Raw genomic sequence first — 9,800 nt, 5'->3', positions numbered from 1 at the left:
TGTTAACAAGGATTTTCCATATTTGAGCAGTGTGACCTAGTTTTTGACCCCAGGTGACCCATATTCAAATTTGACATAAAAATCATCGAAACAAACTTTCAGTCCAGGATATTTGGATGAAAACAGTAGCCATTAGAGTGTTAACAAGATTTTTCTATTTTTAGCTCCTGTGACCTAGTTTTTCATCTGAGATGACCCATGTTCAAACGCATATAAGCAATTACATAGACAAGCATCGTGACAAAATTTGATGATGAATGAGGTAAAAATGTCTGGTCTACTTGAAGGTCTTGTCAAAAGGGTTGTTGTGAAGAAAATTGAATCCATTTTGTAATGAAATAATTGCCAATGTTAAAGTTTTAGGATGACAACAAGAAAGTAAGGCATGACTGTACATAGCAATAGCTCACACTCTTTTATTCTTAAAAAAAATTGAGCTGAAAACTAACAAGAGCACCGCTAGGCAAAATGTGGGCCAAATGGAACTTAAGTTATTCTCCGGAAACTGTTTTCACTTTTAAAGTAATAGTGACCTTGACCTCTGACCTTGTGATCCCAAAATCAATAGTGGTGTTCTACCCAATATGGCCAATCATCCTATAAAGTTTGAATACTGTGGGCCAAATGGAACTTAAGTCATGTTCCGGAAACTGTTTTCAGTTTTAAAGTAATAATGATCTTGACCTCTGACCTTGTGACCCCAAAATCAATAGGGGTCTTCTACCCAATATGGACAATCATCCTGTGAAGTTTTTATATTGTGGGCCAAATGAAACTTAAGTTATGTTCCGGAAACTGTTTTCAGTTTTAAAGTAACAATGACCTTGACCTTTGACCTTGTGACCCCAAAATCAATAGGGATTTTCTACCCAATATAGACAATCATCCTATGAAGTTTGAACACTGTGGGCCAAATGGAACTTAAGTTATGCTCCGGAAACTGTTTTCAGTTCTTGACCTTTGATCTTGTGACCTCAAAATCAATAGGTGTCTTCTACCTAATAATAATATGGACAATCATCCTCGGGTAACAGTATTTTCCTCGGGATGATATTTTTACTGTTACCAACAAACCCATGTGTTATTTATATACTGTTACCCAGTCACACAAGTACCTCTGGGTTCGTACGGAGGAACAGATGCCAGGGGGTATAACATAATATGCCCGAAATTGTTTCGGGCATATTAAAATTCAACACATCATTTCTCCCCAATGAGATTTATCCATCTATAATGTATTAAGTTTCACTAACATGTAGATACCTCCTTTTGGTGGATGGATATATGGACATTCCGACACATTTACTAAGTTGTTATAAAGTTTTGAAAACATAATGATTCCTAGTGTTTTACTGCATTATAATGTTTGTTCATTCAACATGTTGTTAAACATGCACATTTTGCACTAAAATTGCACCTTTCAACATCTCTCTTTACAGCCATATAGCCATATAGATATTGTTAACAAACAATATTCAACAACCATCTTCAGTATATCAAATGAAAGTTTCAACAAAACTTAAGCAAGGTTTAAGCACATGTTCCATCCAAACATGTTTCTGCTCCTCTACGATGAATAGGGAAAATCTTCTTGACCTATTAGCAACCATATCCTGAATAATAAACACAAAAAACTATTTTAACCTTTACTTATATTATGAAAATAAATAGAGTACAACGTAAATTAGCGATTTATAGACTCTCATATCTTTAAATAAACCTTACAATAAAGCAAATTCCTGCAAATATGTAAATACTGTGCCCACCTAGCAACTCATTACGTATGGTGCCTTTAAAAGATATATCATGACGATTACTTAGAGAGCTCATAATTATTACATATACCATAATCTTTCCGTAGAACTGCTAATATTTAACTAAAACTCACAATGCTATTTATTAATCTCTATCAATGTAGTCCGTAAATTATAATGACTTCACTTCTCCATAATAATAACACAAATTTATATTATTCGAGTGAACTCAAACTCATTCCTTGGTGCGTGTGGAGAGTGAGAAGTATTAAACGACATAATTCTATTGAAGAACTTTCTTTGTAACACTCACTCATGTCTATTTTCTTACCTCTAACAATCAAAATCTTTAGTACCTAGTACATCTCCAGTGTATGAGGTTGTAAATCCATATAGTAAAATTAGTGAAGCTTTATATATTCATCTTAATATTCCATACTCTAAGACAATGAGTGCAATAGATCGCACACTATAGGAGTTGTCTCTTACCATTGCGTGATCAAACTAATACACACGTAGCAGCGACTCATTAAAGAGAGAACCACTCAGGTGATACTGCGAGTAAATATGCACATATTCTAATTTATTATTCATATTTATAGGCACTATTTTCGTAGATACTTATCGTACGAGAGTACTTATCTTAATACCTCTTGAACGTGCATCGTACCAATAGTGATATTTCTAGTGTATAACCGGCTAACTCCTCCTCTCTAGTCGCTAAGCAATATGCTGTACTCCGGTGTTACTATGTGTCTCCGAGTCTTATGTCAGTCCGTCTCGTACTCACCACAAATTACATCGAGAATGAGCATACCTTCAGATGCTGTGCTAAGAGAATCGCGCATAGATAGTATACTGACATGAAGATATCTATATTAAATATCTGGTGAACATCCTTAAAACTACATGAATGATTCTAAGGAGATAGTTCGAAGTATATTATCAATTACAATAAGTAGCACCAGAGTGCTTCTATGTATTATAACTTGTCTATCGATCTCCATATTGGGTGTGAAAATTTGCTGCTGTGTGCGTATATTAAGCTCAAATATACGAACTTACAGAACGAATCAACTATGCAAAACCACTGCTCTAAGAGTTTGAATTTTCACATACCATTAGCAATGACTCCTGTGTGTAACTTACTGTGAGCGGAAGAAACTTTACAGTATAAAATCAAACAAGCTTACAGAATGTTGGTTTATCTACTCAGGTACCTGCTCATGCCTGACATAATGCATCACTGCTATGACTTTGACCGAGGGACTTAAGTACAGCACGCAAAACATCATCTACTAATGGTGGCTGCATTAACCAATTCATTTTGAAATCCTATCATTCATGCAGAAGTTAAAACCCTAAAATCCCTTAAACACTACAACAACTTTGTACTTGATAGTCAATTCACTTACATTTCTTCTTTTGATTAGTTTGTTATCACTTGTCTCCTCCATCACATCTATTTTGCTTGGCTGACAGTTTAACAGATTGGACCCTGAAATTTTAAGCAACTATTTTTTAACTGTTGTACCATTACAAACTAATTCAATTATGTTATAGTATTTACATTTTAGGAAAATAATAAGAGTAAATAAATACAGATAAATGCTAAACCTGCTAAATTTCTGAAATAGACTTTGTCTAGCTTTCATTTATAAAACTTCCATTATCAATTTTGTTAGCTAACAATAAAGCCTGGCTCTTTACTGGTAGTAAATGCTGCAGTGGCTACGATTCCGGCTGACCAGCAGGTTGCTATGAAAGTCAATGGTACTGGTTGCTATAGAAAACAAGCAATTATCATAGTATTGCAAGCAATCCATAAGTCCCCTACCGGTAAGAGCCCAAGCAACATTCTGAAGGGCCATTGGCCATTCACTTAGGTTCCTATTTTAAGTAAATTTGTTGAAAAAGTTCTTTAAAAATGATCACAGGAAACAGTTTTTATGTACAGACAGACGGACTGAAGGACACTCTAAAGTTATTTTTTAAACATCCCTGTTATCAAATATAACATTTTAAAAATCCTATCATGATTGAAGAAGTTGGAGTAAAAATTACCAATTTCTCAAAAAAAAGTCTAAGTTCAAAAGGGGCATAATTCTGGAAATAGTCTTGCTCGAGTATTGAACACTCACAAATGTTGAGTGACAATAAGAAACATTTATATGAAGTTTGAAGAAGATACATTCAGAAAAAGAAGTTATTAAAAAAAACAATGTTTTTTTCATGAAAATTTTAAGTTCAAGGGAGGTAATTCTGATAAATTTTGTGCTAGAGTTGTAAACCTTGTCACATATGATGTGGTTGATGACAAGCAACTTATATTTAAAGTTTATAGAAAATACCTTAAGAAATAAAGAACTTATAGTGAAAAAAACTTAAAAACTAGAATCAGAAATCTTGAAATTCAGTCCATTTGTTGCCATAGCAACCAGAATTTTCAACATAGGAAGATAAAAAAGGATGTGCATAATTTCCATACTGCCATCTACCCATATGTCAAGTTTCATAAAAATATTTTCAGTACTTTTTGTGTTATCACTGGATCCAGGTTATGTGTAAAATTTTGCCATATTTTCAGTCTATTTGTTGCCATAGCAACCAGAATTTTCAACATAGGAAGAAAAGAAAAAAACGTGCATAATCTCCATACTGCCATCTATCCATTATATCAAGTTTCATAAAAATATTTCAGTACTTTTTGCGTTATCGCGGGATCCAGGTTATGTGTAAAATTTGCCATATTTTCAGTCTATTTGTTGCCATAGCAACCAGAATTTTCAACATAGGAAGAAAAGAAAAAGACGTGCATAATCTCCATACTGCCATCTATCCATATATCAAGTTTCATTAAAATATCTTCAGTATTTTTTGCGTTAACGTGGGATCCAGTTTTGTGGACGGACGGACTGACGGACGGACAGACGGACGGACTGACGGACGGAGGGTAAACCTAAAGTCCCCTCCGGTAAACCGGTAGGGGACTAATAAAATTTTGCTATGGAAGTCACTGGTTCTTATGAAAAGTCTGTAACTGATATGAAAAGAAAAGAAAGCCAACAGTTGCTATTGAAAGATAAAGGTTGCTTTGGAAAATAAGTCACTAGTTGCTATGGATACCACTGGTTACTAAGGACTAAGTTGATGCTGGTAGAAATAATAGGTACATGTTCTTGAGAAATTCATGGGTTGTTATGGAAATTACTGTTTATTAAGGGAAGTCAATTTCATCATGGAAAGTTATGGTTGCTATGGCAGTCTCCAGTTAGTATGAAATATCACTAGTTGCTATGGAAAGTAAATGGTTGCTATGGGAGTCATTGGTTGCTTTGTAAAGTCATAGATTGCTACTTAGCAGTCACTGATTGCTATGAAAAGTCACTCAGGTCCCAGTGTCAGCATTTTCCCCCCTACTTTGTTAATCGTGCTTGGTACCAAACAAATTGGGAAAAATGCATAGCATGCCCTCAAATTGAGAATTTAACATAATATACACCAAGCATTCATGGGGAATTTTCTAATCCAGGGAGACATTAGTATTATGCATAATAATTACACTTTTAATAGGGCTGTCATTGATGGCAAATTTTGTATTGATATATCGAGAGACAAATATCGACGTCACGATACATCGATATATGGACTTTCACAGACAGTGGATACAATAAAAAACATTAATTTTATATATGTGTTATAAATTGGGATCATGGTGTTATCACTGTTTTGCATACTTGTATTACACATTTCAAATACTACAAACTAGCAGAAAGTTCTTTTACTGTTATTCTTGTCACTGACATTTGAAAACGGAGTTTAAAGTTCAAGTTAACCAAGAAAAAAGTGACTTCTCTTATGAGCCAAAATAGATAGGTATAGTTAAACTAACAGAAATATTAATTTTTTCAGTTTGTATCGATATGTGAAAGTGTGTATCGATATTGTATCGGATGATGAATATTGATGATATATCGATATCGCGATAATCAATGACAGCCCTAACTTTTAACCATTAGACAAGAGCGATCAGTAATCACATGTGTCGCCTCATGATGGCCAATTTCATGTTGGGACAAATTTTGTGACAGACAGACAGACGGACAGTGCACAACTAGACTTGGTACTGATCATTCCTGTAAAGTTTGGATAAAATTGCACCAGTAGTTTATGAGGAGTATTCCGGACAAGCTTTTGCGCATCTGGCAACACACAGAAAAAACCACTTTTTTATCAAAGGGCCATAACTCGGCCAAAAATCATTCAACCAGAAAACCCGTGCAATATGCGCAAGGACTTGAGCTACAGATCAATCCTGTAAAGTTTCATTGAAATTGCATTAGTGGTATAAGAGAAGTAGTCTGGACAAACTTTAAAATTAAAAATTATTAAAGGGCCATAACTCTGACAAAAATCATTGAACCGGAAAATGCTGACAATATGCACAACTAGACTTGGTGCTGATCATTCCTGTAAAGTTTGGATGAAATTGCACCAGTAGTTTATGAGGAGTAGTCCGGACAAGCTTTTGTGTATCTGGCAACACACAGAAAAAAACACCTTTTTATCAAAGGGCCATAACTCGGCCAAAAATCATTTAACCGGAAAACCCGTGCAATTTGCGCAAGGACTTGAGCTACAGATCAATCCTGTAAAGTTTCATTGAAATTGAATTAGTGGTATAAGAGAAGTAGTCCGGACAAACTTTAAAATTAAAAATTATTAAAGGGCCATAACTCTGACAAAAATCATTGAACCGGAAAATGCTGACAATATGCACAACTAGACTTGGTACTGATCATTCCTGTAAAGTTTGGATGAAATTGCACCAGTAGTTTATGAGTAGTCCGGACAAGTTTTGTGACGGACGGACGGACAGACGGAGGAGAAGTGATCCCTATATGTCGCCACTACTCCGTAGAGGCGACACAAAAACGGAGTACATAAATTATATAAATGTTCAGGAGTAAACAATAGAAGACTGGGTGCGAATATGGCAATAATTGGGTCATGTGTTTAGACTTATTTTTTCATCGCATATATCACTTAACAATATGGAAGTAATTTACGAATTCTTGCAGGGAATTTTCAACTTTGACCCTAAGGGCAAAAAATCTCTAAGCAAACTAACTGTTACAGTTTCCACCATAGGCACTCGAGAACGGGACCGCAAATTGCGGCGCATATTTTCAATCGTGTAACGGTTTTTAAAAACGTTTCTGCTACATCTAAATATCTTTTAGTATTATCCGAGTATATGCCCTCAAAAAATATATTATCAAATGAACCTAATCTGTCTCTTTTAAAACTGGTCAAATTTTACGGTATAATTATAAAAAAAAGGCAAGGGGGCAGGGGACCTAAAAATGAAAAAATTTGTATTTCAGTGTGACCAGAAACACAATTCCAAATATTTCAAAATCTGTTTCACAGGCAGATAACCCGAGTTGCACAGCATTATTCAATGATATATGACATACATTGAAGAAAATAATAGTTTGCATGCATTGCTCCTTCAAAAAATGACTGACAGCAATTTATATTTACCCCCACCCAGCCAAAATCACACCTAAAATATACCAATATGGGCAATCTTCATGAAGGTGCAGCATACTCCAGAATTCGCCCGATTCCTTTAAAAATATCAGTAACAGTCGCAGTGCAAGCTATGGCATTTTCAGAAATGACAAATAAAGTGTCTGTCATACGTTTAGATTTTTCACAAAATTTATCTGAAATTTCTTACTTGTTTGGCGCCAACTGTCAAAGCTTGATTTTTAACTTTTTCACCTCCATTCGGAGAGTCAGAAATACATACAAAGCTACCAAAATGCTTAGTTTCGGGTAAAAACCCAAAAATATATCTCATTTCCTACACACAAACAAGAAAGAATTACAATGACAGAGAAATATCAGAAGTTATCAGTACCTTCAAAACACCATGTCTGAGTTATTAAAAAATTTGACCGGGGCCATCATTCGAATATGTCCCCTGCCCCCTTAAGATTTTTCATGTGATCCGCATTAAAGCATTTCCTTTTATTTTCTTAAAATATGGAGTATTTCGCATTAAACGTTAACTTCGAAAAGTGAATACTGCGGTTACTTTGTATTTAATCAAATATTTAAAAAAGACCCTATTTCAGGGGAAGTAACTAGTACAATGACCATGCCTGTTATATGATTTACTTAATATCAAGTGACAGGGACCTGTGAGATGCTTATTTTTCTTTATTCCACCTTCATTTAAATACCATAAAGTATTTTCAGAGTATTTAAAGTCTTTTGGAAGGAGATTATAGCAAGAAAAACAATATTACAGCCACATTTAATGTCCTAAAATGAATTTTACAGGAAACCAGACCCCATTTATTCTGGCATACACCTAAAAATGCAGTAAAGATACCACTGTTGACTTTATATGACATTATATACATTTGTAACAATTAAGAGTGCTCAATTATGCATTATTATGTCAATTTGCACAATATAAAACTGTTAAATCTGGATAAATGTGCACATTCTGTGAAGTACAGTGTTTGCCAAAATTCCAAACTTTTATTACCTCCCTTGACCTTTTCGAAAACCTAGCTAAACACCGTTTTCCGGTACGTTACCGTTTTAGCTCTGGGGAATTACACCAAATGAAGTACATAACACAGTTACAAGATATGTCTATTTTTCTATCATTATTTAACCGTTTAATGTGAAATAAATTGATGTTTTTGAAAATTATCAATATTTGTTTAATAGCTATTGCAAATTATTCATAAAAATAAATAGTTTATATAATGAAAATCAATAAAATTCAAACAGACGTAGTGGAATCTTCTATACTAATTGTAAATAAGGTTATTTTCTGCGTAAACTTGTGTATTTACTTTATTTTTTATGGAATTATTCATACAATGATATTTAATTATTTTCTTATAAAGAAATAAGTGTTTTATTTCAGTTTAATTTTAAACTAGAACTATCATAAATTATATATGATTAATACCCCCACAAGACTGCTTCGGAAATGAGGATGTTACTAGTAACAGAATATCTTGTAAAAGATTGAAATATAGAGTTATGGTTGTGGGCAATTAAAGATAGTTGTGGTTCTTGTATATTGCATTTCCTTTCAATGTGGTTGGCCATTGGTGAAGTTTTATTGAATTACTCTGTAATAAGTCCAGAAAGACAAAGAAAAGGAACAAAGGGCAATAACTCTATAAATACTGAAGATGGAGTTATAGATCTTGTGCACTGCACTTCCTCTTTTTGTGCTTGACCATTGTATGAAGTTGTTTTGAATTTCAACCAGTACGTTTTAAGTTATGCTCCAGACAAGGAAAAGTATCAAAGGGCAGTAACTCTGTATTTTGTCAAAATGGAGTTATGGCTCTTATGCACTGCACTACCTTTTAATTTCCTTGACAACTGTATGAAGTTATATTGAATTCCAAACAGTAGTTTTCAAGTTATGCTCTGGACAAGGAAAAGTAACAAAGGGCAATAACTCAGTAATTTGTCAAGATGGAGTTATGGTTCTTGTGCACTGCACTTCCTCTCAATGTGCTTGACCATTGTATGAAGTTATATTGAATTCCAACCATTAGTCTTCAAGTTATGCTCCGGACAAAAAAAAGCAATGGAAAAGTAACAAAGGGCAGTAACTCTGTAATTAGTCAAGATTGAGTTATGGTTCTTGTGCACTGCACTTCCTCTCAATGTGCTTGACCATTGTATGAAGTTATAATGAATTCCAACAATTAGTCTTCAAGTTATACTCCGGACAAAAGAAAGCAATGGAAAAGTAACAAAGGGCAATAAATCTGTAATTACTTTAGATAGAGTTATGGTTCTTATGCACTGCACTTCCCCTTACTGTGTTTGACAATTGTATGAAGTTGTTTTGAATTCCAACCAGTAGTTTTCAAGTTATGCCCCGGACAAGGAAAGGTAACAAAGGGCAATAACTCTGTAATTAGTCAAGATAGAGTTATGGTTCTTGTGCACTGCACTTCCTCTCAATGTGCTTGACCATTGTATGTAGTTATA

Source organism: Ruditapes philippinarum, unplaced genomic scaffold (genome assembly GCF_026571515.1).
Source record: "Ruditapes philippinarum isolate M1 unplaced genomic scaffold, ASM2657151v2 ctg3775_1_1_1_1, whole genome shotgun sequence".
In the NCBI taxonomy this organism is placed as follows: Eukaryota; Metazoa; Mollusca; class Bivalvia; order Venerida; family Veneridae; genus Ruditapes; species Ruditapes philippinarum.
This window is presented reverse-complemented; position numbering follows the sequence as displayed.